Consider the following 19,868-nt stretch of genomic DNA (forward strand, 5'->3'; position numbering starts at 1 on the left):
AGCTGCTGCTCCTGCAGCATGGGTTAAAACTGGGATATGACTAGGCCATTGCACCTCCTCTGGATCTGCCCCTGCTCGCAGCTGTGAGAGGCTGATGAGGTGGCTAGACAGGACGCCGCTCTCACGCAGAGTTTGTAGACCTAGCTACAAAGGAGGAAGTCTTGGTTTCAAGGCACATTGCCCTCTTATGCCTTTGTGGTGCACAGTTTAGGGGCTCTGCCACTGTCCCTGATACAAGAAACTGCTGCTGGGCAGGGAGGCCCTCATTGGAGTCCTTCATCTGGGCTGCCGCTCAGCACTTAAGTACTGCAGCCTGAGTGTTACTATTGCTACTCTGCTGGTCTTTGCTTCCACCACAAGTGTCAGAGACTGTTGAGATTCCTGTGGATAAAGTAGAGACCCTATCCAATGCAGGGAGTCTAGAAGCGCAGTCCTACACCCGTCCTGAGATGTGTGCTGTGAAAATGTTGGGCCTGCCCCTGAAGAGCCTGCCATTGTCCTCGATGACCTACGTTGGGTTGGAGCTATCTCTATGACCTAGGCCTTATGCTGGTGACTGGCAAGAAACCCAGTGGCAGGAGGGTGATATGTGTGACACTGCATGTGCTAAAAAGACTGGACTGCAATTAAAATAGACAGGGCCTGTTTTCCATTTTGACTCTGAATGATTCCGGAAACGCAGGGGAATGAATACAGCCTCCTTCTGTAAGAGCCAGAGCTATGTGAGGGGCTGTGCATAACACGGGGAGACCAGCTTTAAAAATAAAAGCAGATGGTGACAACAATGGAGAGAGGCAGGCAGCAGGCGGAGTAAGAAAAGCTTTGTAACAAAGATTAACAGCCAGAGCCAAAATGGGGCCGGGTGGGAAACAGTGCTGCTTTGGACTCCAAGGAGATGACAAGTGGCCAACAGTGACAGTTCTCAAATGGCTGAGGAAAGCGCTGTCATGAGAAGAGTGGGTTTGCTCAAATTAGCCTCTTATTCTGGGGACAGAACCAGGGGAATTGCCTCCAAGTCTCAGCAGACGAAGAAACACCTGGGCAGAGAGGGGATATTTTCCCCTATCTCCTCATCAATTAAATCAGAGCTTGAGTTTGTGTTATGTCTTTGCATGCTGGCTGTAGCTGAGGGCCTGATTCTCTGTTCTTGCCTGGTCTCTTTTGACTTTTTTACACATGCTCGGGCGGAGGGGCATTTTAATTAGAGCGACTCGAAGAGCAGCATCTCGTGTATCAGTGCCCCAGCACTTCAAAATGGGATACCTCTGCTGCTATTTTGAAGGGCAGGGATGCTGATACACAAGATGTAGAGAGGCTGCTGGAGCATGCTAATTAGCACGCTCCAGCAGATTCAATTAATCGAGTCTGCTCTGACATGCTGTAATTACAGCGCATCAGAGCAGTCTCCCCATACATCTACAGGCACCCTTTGTGCTGCTCTGGAGGGTGTAAAGGTCATATGGAGACACTAGAGTCAGCCCTGATGGCTTAGCAATGGTAAAGGGGCTCCCTGGCTGACATGAATCTGTTGTGTTGGCTTTATACCTTCTCCCCTTTCCAGACCACTGCATGGCTGAGGCGTAACAAGCAGGTTTTGCACCCTGGACAGTGGCAGCGGCTAAGTAGGCATCAGCGATAGCCTTCAGCCTAGTGGCTGCTCTAAGTCAGCACTTGGGGCTGAGACCCTGCTTCCCCACCCCTAGTTATGCTATTGCTGCATGGGGCTGAATTGGCTGAGAGACAAAATGGGACAGGCTTGGCCAGAGCACTCAAGACTTGAAGGAGTCTTGGCTGGTGCAACACTTTCTGCAGTGCCATGACAAGACAGCAGCATGAAGGCTGTTACACGACAGGCCAGGCAAGATTCAGGAGGCACAGACTGAGGAGTTTTGAGCTAGCTTTTAGATCCACTTTTACTTGCAGATGTGGCCTTAATTGCTTCAAGATCAACTTTCCCTTCCTTATTCTTTACCAGCCCAAGCTCAGAAAGGGAAGGAAGCCCTAGTGGGAAGCACAAAGATTAAAGGGAGCGTCATTGATTTGATAGCTCCATTCATTCTGACTTTGAAGAAACAATCCTGAATTCCCTCTAGTTTCATGCTTGTGACCCCTGCTGCTGCTCTGCTTAGCTGATAATGCTATTTTCCCCTTTGGAGATGATACCTTATTGCAACACAACTGTTTAAATATGGGCTTTTATGTGCCTAAAGGGGAATTTATTTAATTTTTGTATTGTGTTTGGCTTCACAAATGCTCTTAGACTCGCTTGGTTTCCTTTCTTTCTCTTCCCACTTCTTTCTAAGTTCTGGGTATTTCTTCTTGGTTTTGTTCAAAGTCTTTAGACACGGAGAGGATGAAAGGAAAGCAGATCTTTGATGTTGATGCAGCGCAGTCTTGCCTCCTTTATGTCAACGGATTCAGATCAATTTATTTTTAAATCAATAATGACAAAAAAATTAAATGGGGATGAGCAGAGGATGCCATTTAGCTGCAATAAAGGAGCAGAAGAATGGAGTCTTGAAAGGACAACCATTCCCTCTGAAATCTCCAGGAAGCTACTGGGTGCTACATTTCAGTGAAAAGCTTTAAATACCAAAGGCAAGTGTCATCACCTATGGTTAACGCTGCCCAACCCCTCTGTTGATAACATCCTGGTTTTCAGTTGCTTCTCATTTTCCCACCCTTTAATCATTCAAGCTGAAATATTCCATAGCTGGTGACTACTTCAAACTGATCTGTTAGGGTTACCATATTTCCAGTTCCAAAAAAGAGGACACCTGTCAGGAAGACACCTCACTCCCAACCCAAAGGCTCCTGGCCCTGCCAATGCCCCTCATTCCCAACCTGCAGCCCCACCGTCCCTGCTGCTGCCCCTCACTCCCGACCTGTGTCATGGTGTCCCTCACGCCTGACCCACAGTCCCTCACCAGCCCCCAGGCTATGCTGGGGCCCCTCAGTCCCAACCCACAGCCCCCCAATCCCTGCTGCTGACCCTCACTCCTTACCTGCAGACCTCTGGCCCTGCCAGTGCCCCTCACTCCCAAACCACAGTTCCCTGCCCCCCTGACCCAGGCCATGCTGGTACCCCCTGCTCCCCCCTGCCAGAGGGGGCCCCCAGATACATCCGTCCAGACCAGGCTGCAGCACGGCAACTCCCACTTGTGTGGGGAGTGCCAGAGTGAGTCTGGCCCCAGCACGGGTGGGAGGGAAGAGGGGATGCCTCAAAGGGCCCACCCCCCACCTCTTTCCCCTGCTGAAGGGGCAGGTGCCTGCCCCCCAGTCCTTGTGCCCTGCCACAGCCCTCCGACAGTCCCCAAACCCTGGCCCTCCAACCCCCGATCCCCATAGACTTACCTGCATCCAGCTGTGGAGGCTGCTTCCACCACCCTGCCTGGTTACATGCTGGCCATGTGTGTGCAGGAGCAGACGCAGTGGTGCCCCCTGCTTCCAATTGCCTTCCTCCACTCCCACCAACGGGGTGGAGCAAAATCCCAGACATTGGTTCAGTTTTCCAAAAAACAGCCGGACAGAGATTGGAGGGTCCAAACAAAGGACATGTCCGGGAAAACCTGGATGTATGGTAACCCTACTGTTGCAGAAAGTTGCAGCCAAAAAAAAAAAGCATGCCCTCATGCTTTGGGTCTAGGACTGGAAATTCAGCATGGGGTTCAACCAGGTGTCTAAGGCAACCAAAGTCACTGAGATTCTGTCTGCTCTGGGCATGCTCCAGCTCAGGGCTGCAGGGGCTTAGCCAGCTTTTTCCTGTCATTGCCTCCCCCATCCACAAGCACTGAGCAAGGAGGCTGACTCATCTGTCGTCTCAAGGCTGTCCTTCATGCCATGCAGGCTCCCTGGAGGATGAAGGGTGAGGGAGGGGGGCTTGAATGGGTGGCCTGAAACTGGATGACCATGCTGGCGCCCCTCATTCCCAATCTGCAGCCCCCCATCCCTGTTGATACCCCTCACACCTAACCTGCAGCCCCCTGGTGCTGTCTATGCCAACAGTCCCCCGTCCCCCCCTGTGCCTCTCACTCCCAAGCCACACCCCCCCCAGCCCTGCTGGTGCTCTTCACTCCTGACCCGCAGCCCCCTGCCCACCCCTGCCCCTGCCCAGCCCTGCTGGTACCCCTCACACTCAACCCACAGCCCCCTGCTTCCCCCAGCCCTGCAGCATCTCTCGGCTGTCCCACCCTTGCGAGCAAGGGCACTGGCCCCTGTGCCGCCAGCTGGGCCATGCAGCTCCCTGCTGCCCCTGAAGGCCACCCCTTTGCCCCTGCTGGAAGGGCAGGTACCTCCCCTACTCTGCTGCAGCCCCGGTGCCCAGACAGGTGCCCCCAGCGCCAGCAGGCACCCACCCTCCTCATATACCCATCCCTTCTCCACACCCACATGCACATACACCCCCTGGGCGGGGGTGGGGCCTGGTGGTCTCCCGGCCTGCCCCTCCTGTGCACACCTTAGTGCCCTGGAGGAGCAGGTGGGTGAGCTCCAGGCTGCGGTGAGTAGGCTGAGGGGGATCAGGGAGGCAGAGGACGAAATTGATGCCTATTTCTGTTCCCTGCAGGCCCGGTCGCCCATGGTACAGCCCCCACAGGAGTCGCAGCCATCGCTGGAGTGGAAGAGGGTGCCCAAATCTAGAGCTGCTAGGCAGAGAGCGGTGGAAGCCCCCCAGGTTCAGCTGGGGAACAGATTTGATGCCTTGGCAGTGGCGACGGATGAGGGCAGAGGGGTCGGCCCTGCAGGGGACGATGCCGCTCCACGCAAGACAGAGACTGGGAGGAGAGAGAACACCAGGAGGAAAAAACGCCAGGTCCTAGTCATCGGGGACTCCCTCCTGCGAGGGCTGGAAGGTCCGATCTGCAGGCCCGACCCCATGTCACGGCAGGTCTGCGTCATGCCTGGGGCTCGGGTCAGGGACATCACGGAGAGGATCCCGGGCTGCATCCGGCCTGCAGACCGGTACCCCATGGTTGTCGTCCATGTGGGTACGAACGACGCGGCAAGAGGCAACCCTGACCGTATTATGAGGGACTTCGAGGCTCTGGGGACCAGGCTGAAGGAGACGGGGGCGCAGGTGGTTTTTTCCTCTCTCCTTCCGGATTAGTGAAAAGATGCCTAGCAAGCTAAGTTTATGCCTCTTCTCTGTTACCGTGTGTGCTTAGCACTGCTACAGGTATCATTAAAGCTCTCCCTGAGTAGCACCAAGGGCCTAGAATGGTATAAACTCAAGTATATGCTCTGAGAACCTAATCAGCATGTGCATGCTGGTTTTGTCATTTGGATATTTGCATTGTAGGTATTTGCACAAGTGAATATTAAATTTGGTGGCATCACTTCTATAAGTTTGGTCAGACTTTCAGGTAACTACATGTAACCACATATAAAAAGTTACTTGTATGTAGTATACTATAGTTACTTTTTCTTCCTGTACATTACCTCTTCACTTAAAGCCATGTTCCTTATTCTGGCATGCCTGTGGGTATCAGGGGGGGGGGTGGGACTTTATGTCAAGGAGCACTACACATCCTCTGCCAGCAGTATGGGGTCAGGGGAAGGGCGAGCTGAAGTGCTCTGGGTCAAGATCCAGGGGGGGCAAGGCGAGAGGGATTTGACGGTGGGGGTCTATTACAGACCCCCCAATCAGGAGGAGGAGCTGGACAGGGAATTTTCAGGCCAGCTTGCGGAGACACTAAAAGCAAGGGATGTAGTTGTCATGGGCGATTTTAATTACCCGGACATCTGCTGGGAGGAGCAGTCAGCCGGGACGGACCGCTCCAGGAGGTTCTTGGCCGAGTTGCAGGACCTCCACTTGATTCAGGAGGTGCACAGTCCCACCAGAGGAGATGCTCTGCTGGACCTGGTCCTGGCCGCAGGCGACGACCTGGTAAGAGGCCTCCAGGTTCTTGACCACCTGGGCAATAGTGATCATCGCGTGCTGGAATTCACCATCCAGCGTAGAGTGTCAAGGGCCCGCAGCAAGGTGGTGGCCCTAGACTTCAGGAGGGCCAACTTCAGTGAGATGAGGAGATTAGTGGGAGAGGAACTGGGGTCCTTGAGGGCAGAGGAACTCAGCGTCCAAGAGGAGTGGTCGTTCCTTAAGGAAACGATACTCGGGGCCCAAGGGGTGTCCATCCCGACAAGAAGCAAGGCGGGCAGGAGTGTCCAAAAGCCCCCCTGGCTCACCAAGGGTGTCCGGGAATGCCTGCTTGCCAAAAGGGTGGCGTACGCCCGGTGGAAGGGGGGTGTAATCTCCAAAGAGGAGTATACCTCCTCTGCTCGGGCCTGCAGGCGGGCTGTTAGGAAGGCCAAGGCGGAGATAGAGCTCGGATTAGCGTCCAGGATTAAGGATAACAAAAAGTCCTTTTTCAAATATATTGGGAGGATGAAGAAGGCGCCGGGTAATGTGGGGCCCCTGCAGGATATGCGGGGCAATCTGGTGGTTGCGTCAGAGGATAAAGCGGACCTCTTTAACCAATTCTTCACCTCCGTTTTCTTGTGCAGGGACCGGGACTTCCCTGCTGTGATAGAAGCCGGACGCGAGGGGATCGCCTTCAGACCTCAGGTTGGGGAGGACCGGGTTAGAGAGCTTCTGGAGGGGCTGGACGCGTTCAAGTCAGCGGGTCCGGATGCTCTCCACCCCAGGGTGCTGAGGGAGCTGGCTGGGGTTATTGCAGGGCCCCTGGCACGGCTCTACGAGCGATCGTGGTGCTTGGGCCAGGTGCCAGACGATTGGAAGGTAGCTAATGTGGTCCCCATCTTCAAAAAAGGGAAAAGGGAGGACCCGGGCAATTATAGGCCCGTCAGTCTTACCTCAATCCTGGGGAAGCTCTTTGAGAAGATCATCAAGGAGCACATTTGTGATGGGCCGGCATCCGAGATGATGCTCAGGGGCAATCAGCATGGATTTATTAGGGGGAGATCATGTCAGACCAACCTGATTGCCTTTTATGATCAGGTCACAAAGGCCATGGATGCAGGTGTCGCGGTGGATGTAGTCTTTCTGGACTTCAGCAAGGCCTTTGACACCGTCTCTCACCCCATCCTAATTAGTAAACTAGGCGACTGTGGCATAGATGCCTACACGGTCAGATGGATTGCAGATTGGCTGAAGGGTCGCACTCAGAGGGTGGTGGTGGATGGATCATATTCGACTTGGGGGGAGGTGGGTAGTGGAGTCCCTCAGGGCTCGGTCCTGGGCCCTGCGCTGTTCAATGTCTTCATCAGCGATCTTGATGTTGGGGTGGAGAGCAACCTGTTTAAATTCGCTGATGACACCAAAATTTGGGGGGAGGTGAGCACGCTAGCAGGGAGAGAGAGATTGCAGAAGGATCTGGATAGGTTACAGGGGTGGGCAGACAGGAACAGGATGCGTTTCAATACGGACAAGTGCAGGGTGCTGCACTTGGGTAGTAGGAACCAGCAGCACACTTATAAGATGGGGAGCTCCCTACTTGAGAGCACGGAGGCGGAAAGGGATCTTGGTGTCATTATTGACTCCAAGATGAACATGGGCCGACAATGCGAGGTCATGGTTGGCAGGGCTAACCGGACCTTGTCGTGCATCCACAGGTGCATCTCGAGTAGAGCCAGGGAGGTGATCCTCCCCCTCTATGCGACGCTGGTCAGGCCGCAGCTGGAGTATTGTGTCCAGTTCTGTGCGCCCCATTTCAGGAGGGATGTGGACAACATGGAGAGGGTCCAGAGGAGGGCCACCCGCATGATCCGGGGACAACAGGGCAGACCCTACAGTGAGAGACTGCGGGACTTGAACCTATTCAGCCTCCACAAGAGAAGGCTGAGGGGGGACCTGGTGACCGTCTATAAACTCACTAGGGGGAACCAGAAGGGTTTGGGGGAGACGCTGTTTCCCCTAGCCCCTGCTGGCATAACAAGGAATAATGGGCACAAGTTGATGGAGAGGAGGTACAGATTGGACATCCGAAAAAACTACTTCACAGTCAGGGCGGCTAGGAGCTGGAACCAACTTCCAAGGGAGGTGGTGCTGGCCCCTACCCTGGGGATCTTTAAGAAGAGGCTGGATACCTACCTGGCTGGACTCATTTGAGTCCCGTTTTTGTTTTTAGGGTGAGTGGTTTTGTTTGTGTTTTTGGGTTGTTCTCCCGCCCTGGCGGGGGGTCGGGCTAGAAGATCTATTAGGTCCCTTCCGACCCTGAAACTATGAAACTATGAAACTATAATACAGGCTCCACAATTCTGGACTTGCCTGAGCTTGAGTATTCGCGATCAGCGGGGGCAGGGCTTTGGAGAGGCATGGGCTGCTCAAAAGGCAGATGGGAACACAGATGGCCGACGGCAGGGGAAGAGTGGGATGCTGTCCAAGAGACATCAGCTGTGGAGCTGGGAAACACAAGTGCCAACTACATGCATGTGGGCACACATCTACAATGCCTCTTCTGGTTCATCCATGGCAAAACCCCAAGGGCGCAGACAGAAGTGCAGCTCCCCACTGTGGCTGCATGCCAACCACATGCATGTGGGCACACATCTACAATGCCTCTTCTGGTTCATCCATGGCAAAACCCCAAGGGTGCAGACAGAAGTGCAGCTCCCCACTGTAATTAAGAATGCTTTGCAGGAAGCGTTATGAGTTGCAATGATCCCCCAGACCGAACCACGTTCACTGTTGGTTCCAGGGGAGGGGGGACTCTAGCTGCTCGCTGGGAGCCTGCAGTCAGTTTCCCCAAGCAGTGGCCTCTGCTCTCTCCCTACCTGTCCCTGTTTCAAAACAGCAGAAAGGAAAGGGAGCAGAGGGAGCTTGTTCTAGATCAGTGGTTCTCAACCTTTTTTTTGTACCAGGACCCATTTGTAAACACCGATGGCCATTCCTGACCCAGTAAATAGTTTAAATAGAAAACACACAAATATTTTGGCCCCAAAATACTTATTAAACACTACAAGTTAAAGCAGCTGAACAGTCTTAATTTTAAAGACAGAAATCAACATTGACAGGAAAACATTAACAGTAATATCAACATGTGGCCCTCCATTACTCCCAAGTGACATTCATTATTGTGAAGTTTTCACAATGCAAATTGCTGGTGCCCTTCACTCCCAACTCACAGCCCTCCAGCCCTGCCAGTGCCCCTCATTCCCAACTTGCAGCCCCCTGGTCTTGCTCCTGACTTGCAGCACCCACCCCTCAGCCCTTCCGGTACCCCTCACTTTCTGACCTGCTTCCCCCCCCACCCCCAGACCTCAGACCCCCAGTATGTGGGGCAGGGGATGGATGTGTGGGGTGGGAGGAGGGTGTGCACCCACAGCGGTCATGGGGCTGCAGCCTGGCAGGACTGACATGGGCAAAAGCCACCTCCACGATCCAGCAGATAGGACCTGGAGCAGGGTGTCGACTTGTTGCTACTACATTTCATTTTCCATTTCTTTAAAGCCACCTTAGAGACCCACTTAACTTGTTTATTTGCCCAGCAGTCACAAGTGAGAACCCATATGATGGACCCAGACGTCATTGTATTAGGGGCTGTACAAACCCAGAACAAAAAGACTGTCCCTGTCCCACAGAGTTTGTAATCTAAATAACTCTCCAGAATATCAATATGAAAATACTTATGGACAAAGTTTTCCAAAGGGACTGGTGTCATAAAGTCAAAGTCATAGAGAAGTAGGGCTGGAAAAGACCTCTAGAGTCATCTAGTCCAATCCCCTGCCTGAAGTAGAATCATTCCTATCCAAACCATCCCATACAAACCATAATCTACACTCTACATAAGATTACCATCAACCCTGACACAATATAGACCTTGCACCCTAACCTGCCATAGGTAGAGTAGGGGAACCACAGTAGTCAATGTCCTGCTTCTACAAAATGTGGTCAATATATGCTCAAGAGGTCCCAGGTAAAGGGCCTTTCCCCCTGCTATGGAAGTTTACTTTATCTGTGCTGTGGCCTCTATCAAGGGGTTATAGATCCAAGATGTTCATATATTTTAGAACCACAAGGGGACTATTCAGTCATTCAGTCTGATCCCCTAAATTAAACAGGCCATCCTATTTTATTTGCTTACTCATGTATGGGTCCTGATCATTTGCCTAATGCATATATTTCAGAAAGCTTCCTGTTTGGATCATCAGCGCAGGGAGGATCTACCATTTTCATGCCAATGTTTAATGAAATAAAAAACAAGACTAGTTCACACCTTACTTCTCATTTGAATATGTCATGTTTTACTGAGGTATAAATTATAAAAGAGCTATTCAGAGTGTACTTGAAATCCTGATACTTACTGGAGACGTGATTAAGGTATTCTTGAAACCTCAAAGAGGCCATACATTCTTTTTTTAAAAGAGAGAAATCCTCAAAAAAGCTAACCAAAGATACACTGTCCTGCTTTGTATAGATTGCCTTGGAAATTAATTCCAGCTAGACTGCAAGATTGGACCAATTTTGCAGCTGATGCTTTCTCACAAAAATGCTCTTAGCTTGTTCTAGTTCAAGGTATCAAGCAAAAGGAACAGGAATGACTTCAAGGGCTCTCTATTCTCTTTTCTTTGTTCTCTGTGCTGAAGATAGCAGAGTCTTTTTGCTCCAGTATTGAACATTTTTCACCATTGTATTTGAAGGATTTTCTCAGATTCATTCAACAGTGTTTTCCCTCTCCCTTTCTCCCATTTTCTATTTAAAAAATTCAATATATTAAAAGCCAACTGCCTGCCCCCTGAACCTCTCAATTCCTGTCAACCCTGACAGCTGTCTCCTTTCTTAATCTTTCTGGCCTTTTGAATTGGCTATCAAATCTTCCATTAAGTTGTCATGAGGGAGTTGGTTGGAGTTACTTTCAACACTTTGGCATGTTATCAGAAACTGGCTTCCTGGCAAGGAGTTGGCTATTCTAGGGTCAGCACGCTGGGCTTCTCTTCAACACCCTCTGCCAGATCTAAGGTCTTAAGCAAGACAGAAGATCCCATAGGGAGTGGTAGACCTGCAATCTGCTGTGAATACACCTATATGCCCAGTACCATGCCTGAGGCATGGTAATAGCTGATATCTGTCCCCAGAGCTGTCACGCTGTTCCCATCATACCTGACACTGCCATTGCATTTTTGAGGGTTGTGTATCCGCGATGACCAATGACCGTACTTTAAGTGGAAGCTAAACCATCAAAACTTACCCTGCCTTGTATGGAGGTAAGTTACCCCAATATAGCTTCTTGAACACTACTGCCACTATATACTGCTGATTCCCTCCACTTTCAGCTGACTCCATCATCCTAGCTTCTCAAGCCAGGCACAATTGGCTGTAGGTTGCCAACTCCTGACCCAGACTATTCTCAGCTGAGATCAAATAACCCAATGTTCTTAATAAGCCATTTATAAAAAAAAGTAGAGGACATGGATGGAAGATAGCATATTGGGCTTTCAATATACCAATCTCTACTTGGAAAGAATAACATAATCCTATTCTTAAAGGAAAATGAAGCCTCTTTAGTCTCTCCTCATATGGAAGCTGTTCCATACCACTAATCATCCTTGTTGCTCTTCTCTGTACCTTCTCCAGGTCTTCTAGATCCTTTTTGAGGTGTGGGGACCAGAATTCAAGGGGTGGACACTGGACACACCATGAATTTATACAGGGACATAATGATACTTCCTGTTTTGTTTACAATTAGCTTCTTACCAACCTCAAACATTTTGTTTGCCTTTTTGATGGTTGCTGAGTACTGAGCTGATGTTGTTAGCGAACTCTCCACACTGACTCCCAGCTCTCTTTCCTATGAGGTAACAGCTAATTTAGAGCCCATCAGAGTGTAGATATAGTTTGGGCTGTATCCCAGCGCATCACTTTACACTTATCTACATTTAATTTAGTTGCCCATTCACTCAGTAGTGCCAGATCCTTCCGTAGTTCTTCATAGTCCACTTTGGTCTTTACCACTTTGAATAATTTTGTGTTACCTGCAAATTTGGCCACCTCACTACTCACTTTCTTTTCCAGATCATTTATATATGTTATAGCAGCTCTAGGCCCAACATCGATCCCTGGGGGATCCCGCTGTTTACTTCTTTCCATTCAAAAAACTGACCATTGATACTCACTCTTTTCTATCTTTAAGTTGATTTCCAATCCATGAATGGACATTCCCTGTAATCCCCTGACTACCCAATTTAGTTAAGAGTCTCTAATGATGGAACTTGTCAAAGGCTTTTTGGAAGTCTAGATAGACGGTGTCAACTGTCGCACCCCGTCCCTTGGCACTGTGGGTGTCACCATCCAGTGTTGTCACTGAGGCCCTGATCTTGTTCAATTTAAAATAGACACTAAGGCTGTTTACAGATTAAACCCCCCCCCCCCAAATGCGCTGTACCAGAAGAAGCAGTGCATTAGTTGGACCCATCTCCACAGTATCTGTATAGATCAGGTGCTTTAGTGGGGCTGTTTGGCACTTTTATCTAATAGCTGATTGAATCAGCTATTAAAGTGCCAAAAAAGCCCCACTAAAGCACCCAATCTATATAAACATTAGCAAGCTGGGTCCAACTAATGTGCTGCTTCTTTTGGGCATGTGCTGGGCTCAGCTCAGGGGTGACCTGTGTTTAAAGTGCTGTTTTGGTTTTGTTTTTTTAAACTTTTGTAAGCAGTCTAAATGTAGAGTTCATTTAAAAGGCAAAACTTCTGAGAATTTTCCTGTTTCATGGGGAATTGGCCAGTAATACTCTGTTCTTCATTTCCTCCTTGTCCTCTGTTCCTGCCCCAGGGAGCCTGCTTTTAACCTGCAGCCTGCCATTCTTAGCATCATTGTCCTTCAAGAGCTTGCAGTTCCTTGAGGAAGCAAAGTCAGAAAGACCACCTCACTCACCACTCTGACCCTGAGCTGCTTGCTGCTAGAAAGTGCTTTGTGGGAACAAGGCACAGCTTCTCCGCCATGCAAATGTGCTTCTCCAGGTGTCTGTGATTTATGCGCCGCTTTCTCCATGCTGGCCATCCTCCAGCAGCTTGCCAACTGGTGCCATCAAGCCCCATGGCAGTCCCTTGCCTCCTGGCTGGCTGGATGCCATCCCCTTGCTGTGGGTGTTTGGAGGCTGGCCCTGCTGTTCTGGCCCTGCATAGATCTAAGTCATATAACTGGGAACCAGACTTTTTGCTTTTGGCAAGTTGGCACTGAAATTATAATGTTTCTGGTGACTGGTTCAGAAATGTACCAGCAAAAAACAGGACAGGATGGATGATCCTACTGATACTCAGCAAATGTTTATTCTGTGCTATGCTTTGCTTAGGACAAAGGTCTCTCAGCTTTGCTGAGCCTCTGGAACATTTTACTCAAAATGAGATTTAAAAAATGAGAGAGAGTGGGCTGTAAAGTCTTGACTGATATCTGGACTATTCTATTGGTCTAACAATTGCAAACAAGTGAAGTATAAGTAGAAGGATGGTAAAATGTGTTGATGTTCCATAACTTCACCCACCACATCCCTTCTGGTGGATTGGTAGAGGATAGCTCTCTGTCTTATGGGCTAGGTAAAGACAGTCAAAAAGTCTGAGGCTGAACAGATTCAGTCTTTGCAGGTTAGTCTAAACTGCACAGATTAAATTGAAACAGAAGTGAACAGACATTTGATTCAGGAAAAGCAGCCACATGCTTGCAGTGGCTCAGGCCACAAGTCGGGGGGTGCTAAAGCAGGGCTCTTTGGCTGTGTGTTCACTTCCTCTTCCTGCTGCCCCTGAGGTCTCTGGGATTTGCAGTCCAGAATTACAGCAGCAGGACTCTGCAGGGTTGCTTATTGCTTCCTCTTCCTGCTTCCAGGTACCTCTGGGATTTGTAGTCCACAGTTGCAACCAGCAGTAAATTTGAGCAGGGGAAGTGGTGTTTAACCCCCTCCCTGGTCCCAGAACCTAGCTGGAGTTTGCCTGGGTGGGGAGCAGTCCCCCCGACCCTGCAGACTGGGCTGCATCCCCAGCCAGGCTTTCCCCACCCCCCACTCCCTAATCAGCCAGCCCTCACTGCTCCAGCTAGGAAGCAGAGGGGCGGGGCCAGCCCTGCTCTCTGGAGCAGACAACCCAGCCCAGCCCAGGGCTGGAAAGCATGCTGGGATGCTGGGGGACTATGATTTAACTTGAACTAAGAAGGGGTCTAAATAAACAAAAAACAAACAAAAAAATATCCCACTGTCTTGTCCCAAATGCTAAGAAAGGAGTCCCTTTTGCTCCCAGCACAACAGTTTAGTCCCTCCTTGGAGCAAGCAGTTCCCTTCACACTTTGCTTTCTCCTTCCTTTCACTTATTCTTCTGTGGAGTAGGATATTCCCTGCTTATCCAGATGCCTTACAGCTGGGCTTTCTGAACAGGGCTGATTATTCCTCCTTAAAGGGACAAACTGCCCTGCTACAAAAAGCCTTTCACAGCATCCATGAGACATGTCCTGAGTCTCCTTGCTGTATTGTGGCATAACAGGAAATCAGAATTCTTTGCAAAGATGAATATCAAAGCAGTAACAACTTGTTTGAACCTGGTGGCCACCCCAGCATGTTCTCCATGGAAGTTCATAAGCATTCACTGTCCATTGTTCAGACTTTCAAAATCAATCAAACCGTTCCAGCATATGTCTGTGGTATCTTAAAGAAAAAAACAAACAAGCAAATGGCTGGCAGGGACACAGCTCTCATCAAATGAAAATGGACCATCTTGAGTGCTTGGGGTGACAGTTCCAAGAACAAAGGTCACTGTGTCTAGTGGGTGGTTGGGGGATTTTTGAAATACTAAAAGCTTGTTATGATTTTAGGGCAGTTGCTTTAGAAGTCAAAGGAAAGCTCTTCCCTGTTCTTGAACAGAAAACACTTCTTTCATATTTTAAAGACACAAATACAAGTAGTACTGCTTCCTCCAGAAAACTTGTTAACATTTAACTGCACTGCATGATGAAAAGGGTCGTTTTCTGTCATTTTCTATAAAGAATCTACAGAAGCAGGAATAGACTATGCATTTCATTGCTATTCCTGTTTTATCCTTGCACTGGGGTAATGCAGTCAGGGACCTATAATGCTAGATGTTATGTATGCACACAGAAAAGATGGTTTCTTCCTAAACAGCCTACAATCCAAGACCCAGCATCTGAACCCACTATTCACCAGAGTCAAGGGAGCAGCACATACCTTTAAAACTTGGCACAGTGGGATGATTTATGAGACTTATTGTCAACATGAGCAAGGAGTAGAAAATCTAGTGTGAAGTAGTAACAAGTCCCTATAGCAAGCAGACAGGAGGACATCTTCACAGAAAAGTTCATTCAGATTAAGGTATGGTGCAAGTTTAAACAGAGTGGCTATTTTTCCAGTTTCTCTATTTACCCAGATACTACATGACCTTTCCCCAAAAATCAGACTTCCAAATTGAGGTGCATGTCTTAAGCAGGGAAGCTGATTTTCTGGACCAGAACTGAGTTAAGCCAAACCAAAATAAACCAATTTAATAGCCTACAAACATGTACAGTTTAACTATTCCACTTTAAATTCATACCTTTCATTCATTTGGATTGGTTTTCCCAAGTGCTCCTGAGTAGACAAGCAAGAATCACAAATCATCAGCTGCTGGGCTATATTCTGAATTGTTGTAGGAAGGAAGAGTGTAGGAAAAAAGGTGTTTCCAGAATCTTAACTGCCACAACATGGGCTCAACATGGCAGGTAGAGGCAGGGCCCACTCCTCAGCATTAGTCTCTAGCTGCAGCTACAGAACTGCAGTTCTGCTGCCCTAACAGGGATAAAACTAACTGTGTCCCTGAAGGATGCACTCCACCTCTCCTTCCTGGGCTAGGAGAGACGCATAGTCCACAGCAGCCATTATGTGCTTCAATTCTGCTGTTTTGTGGATATCAAGACATGGCTAAATGTTATGGCATATGAGGACTTTTTTCCAACTAGGATGCTAGAGGCACAACTATGAAAGAACAAAACTCTTCTTATTGGTAGTAAGTGGACAGGAGAAGTGCATGCCCTGTGCAGTATATATCAGTCCTTTTTATTTGGTTAGTTAAAAATCTATTTGTGGCTACTGAAGATGTTTATAGAGGTGGAAAAGGATAAGACATAGTAGGCATAGTGCAGACACTCACGTACATGTGTTTGTTTTACATTCCCTGTCCATTGTACATTCATCAAATATGAATCAAGATCAAGCAAGAATCCCTTGTTGAGCACTTTCATTCCGTTGCTCCTAAATAGACAATAATAAGCAAAGAAACCTTGATGCTGACCTTCATACAAGATTTAGACATCACAAATCAGGTTTAATTACCGGGAAATCTGAAAAGCCCAATGCTTCAAAAGAAATAACTTTAATTTATGAGTTACGCATCATCCAAAGTCTAAACAATTATAGTGAAAGAGAATTTCATGTGTACCACCTTAAAACACTGATGCACTTTTCAAGGAGGATAAATCTTGCACATGAATGCAGCAGGCCATGGCTGCAAATTGGATTATTCAGTTTTTCCATGCTCGGTACTGTAAACCTTTGCTTTGCTTCTCCCAAAGAGAGATTTTTGTTCCACACATATCATTATCAAAGAAATTATTCTTTAATAACTGAAATCTGTGAGTAGCTGTAACTAAATGAGTTACTGGCAGCCTCCCCCTCCCCCAATGCAAAAGGATCAGGCACCAGCATCCCCCCAGATTTCAAACCTGAACTGCAGGATGGAAAGTGACAGATTAAGAATCTAATTCAAAATCGGTTCAACTGATTTTGGATTGGGCTCTTCAAATCCACTTTCTGCTGTACCATTATGGCTAGAAAGGGGAGCTGGGAGCCATTGCTTTCCAGTGGTCCACAGCTTGAGCATCTTTCCCTGTTGCACTGTGAGGTACTGTACGTTAACATCTGGACTTCCAAGAAAATGGTATCAACTTTGAACCATGGTTTTAGTTATCATAGCAGGCAGGGTCCTATGGTGCCTGGCTGCACAGATGGACGGATTTGGCAAAGTTATATTAATCTGTGCTATAATCTGGAAGACGTGTGGTATATGCACACTGCCAGGCTAAAACAGAAGCTTTGTGGCCCCAGTCAAATGAACCTTTCTAGCCCTTGTACTTGTGAAGAAAAGCTTGAAAAGTACCTCAGGTGTAACCAATGCAATGAAGTGTGCTTGCATCTGCAAACAGCTTGAGCTCTGAGCAGTTTTACTGGCCTCATGCATCTCAGTGATGGGCCTTATTGCACCACTCTGGATGATCCCATACTAGCAGAAAACTTGGAGAAGAACGCAGGGAACAGTACCACACTGCTAAGCAGACACACACAGCTCCTGGGGTGGGTACTGGCCCCTTGGCCACTTCAAAAGTGGGGGGCAGAAGTAGAGCTATAGCTACAGAACCCTAGATTGCCTCACCCTGTCTCTACATAGAGAGTCTGCATGAAGAAACAATGGGATACAAAGGGTGGCTTGTTTGGGGTGGCATACCTTGTACATCAGCCATTCCCAAGTCAAGGGGTGCTGAGAAAGCCTTAGGACCACACCACAACAAACAACCGCAGTATACCCAAGGCTTGATTCTCAGCAGCCACAATTAGGCACAACTACATTTGTTTCAACAGATAAACCCATCGTATGTCCAACTGAAGTTTTGGCTCCAAACCACTTAATTGTGTTCATTGTGGAGGGGACTCATGCTAACTTTTCACTCATGATGCCAATCAGTCACGTTCTTCCAGTGGCTCTTTATGCTGTTGCTGTTTGTTGTTTTGGGTTTGAGGTTTTTTTTAATTAGGGTTTTCAGATTTCAATACAAACATTGTCTCTTTTCATTCTTCAGCAGTTCACAGAAGAGACAGGGATGCATTCCGACATCAGGCTTCCTTGACCCAGAAAGTCCTGGCTAATGGATACAGATATGCCAATCAATTATTGCTAGACTCCGAGCCTGGCTAATCAAAGAGCGAAACAGCAGCAGTAGCAGAGCAAAAAATGTTGGTGCATTGTCCTTCTGATTAAAAAACCTAATGAGTCCTAACAGTCTGGGAACTGGAGCACTATAGTCACCTGGAGATACATGGAAAGCTTGGGAAGGGAGCAGAGGTATCATTTACACCAGAATTATTATTTTTGTAGTCATTTTTCAGTGCCAGGTCTGTTAGCACGGGAACAGCCCAGAGTGACTTGAGCCTGAAGAAGGATGTTTGTGCCCAAAAGCTTCCAAAGAACAATTTTTCCAACTATTTAGTTGGTCTAATAAAAAAATATCACATTTACCCAAAGAACCTTATCTACCGATGTCCCTAGTCCAACATAGCTACAAGCAAGAACCCTTTAGCCAGTGTGACATTGATCACCACCCGCCAGTCTTGTTGTGTGAGTGAGAAGGGTTTGGGCTCCACCTTGTCAGGGCTGAGGGCAGTCTTATGCAGAGTTTCTAGTATGGTTGTATGGGATGCTTTGGAGAGAAATGATCCTGCCTCAGGAACAGGGCTGCATTAAATCCATGGTTTTTTCATAGATTATAAGGCTGGAAGGGCCCTCAGAAGATCATCGAGTCCAGCCCCCTGCACCAGGCAGGAAAGACAGCTGGGGTCAGGTGACCCCAGCGAGGTGACCGTCCAGTCTCCTCTTGAAGAGTCCCAGGGTAGGCGATTGCGATTACACCACCTCTGGAGGCAGCCTATTCCAGTCTGGACACCCTAGCTGTAAAGAAGTTTTTCCTAATGTTGAGCCTGAAATGGTCTTCTAGGAATTATTCTCAACCTTTTTTGTATCAGGACCCTTTGGTAAACATCAGTGGCCAGTCCTGACCCAGTGCCCCTCACTCCCAACCCATTGCCCCCTGCCCCCAACCCCCAGCGTGTGCGGGGGGGGGCGCACTAAGTAGCCCCAAGCAGCGCCTGGCAGGCTGGAGCTCTGCCGGTCTGCAAGGGAAAAGCCACAATTCCCCATGTTTTTCTCCTTTAAAAGGAGAATGCATTCTTCAAGTTTGTTCGTGACCCTTTCATATATTCTTGCAACCCACTTTTGGGTTACAACTAGGGTGGCCATCATAGAGGACATTCTGGTTTTCTGCTACTCTGTCCTCTATCGATATGAAACTGAAAAATCGAGGGCATAAAGGCGTCGGGTTTCGTATCAATAGAGGACAGAGGACAACCGGACTGTCCTCTATGACGCCCACCCTAGTTACAACCCATGGATCATGAATGCCAAGTGTCCTTGGAGGCTGCGGGGGCACAGTGACCGTCCACAGGTGGTGGTAGCAGTGGTGAGCAGGAAGCTCCTGCAGGCTTTGTGGCAGCATCGGTGGCAGGGTGGGGGTAAGCGCCAAGCAGCGGTCGTTGACCACCCGCAGACACCTGGCGGCATCCAGCACCAATCGGGGACCGCCCGCAGATGCCACCGGCGGAGTCAGGGGGTGGCGAGCGGTGACTGTGCTTTTTGCAGGGGCACACCGCCAAGCTCAGGGGGTGCATGTGCCCCGCGGGCACCCCCTGCGCGTTGCCAATGAGAAAACCTGCGCTAGATGCCTCGAGGAAGGTCCCTTCCAGCCCTACTTCCCTCCGACTCTTGACTCCCGGCGGGGCCTGCATTATGACGTCACAGCGCGGGGCTTGTGATGTCAGGAGCGGGAGAAGTTTGTGTTTTTTTTAAAGGCGCCTCGTCTGCTTCGGAGGACAACTCCTCCCGGGGGCACGCGCTGCTCCCGCCGGGGAAGGCTCCCCGCAGCCAGCCCCTCTGGGGGCGCAGCTCAGGGGAAGGGTCTCAGGTCGGGGCGGGGCGCGGGGCCCACGTGGCTGAGGACCTGAAGCCCCACCCCGCTTGAGCGGCTCTTCGCGAGAAGCCCGCCCCGTCCCGGCCGGGAGCTGCCCCCTCAGCGGCTCCGCGGGGGGGGGGCCCCGGGCGCGGGCGGGGGCGGCGT

Source organism: Alligator sinensis, unplaced genomic scaffold (assembly GCF_000455745.1).
Source record: "Alligator sinensis unplaced genomic scaffold, ASM45574v1 scaffold907_1, whole genome shotgun sequence".
Lineage (NCBI taxonomy): Eukaryota > Metazoa > Chordata > Crocodylia > Alligatoridae > Alligator > Alligator sinensis.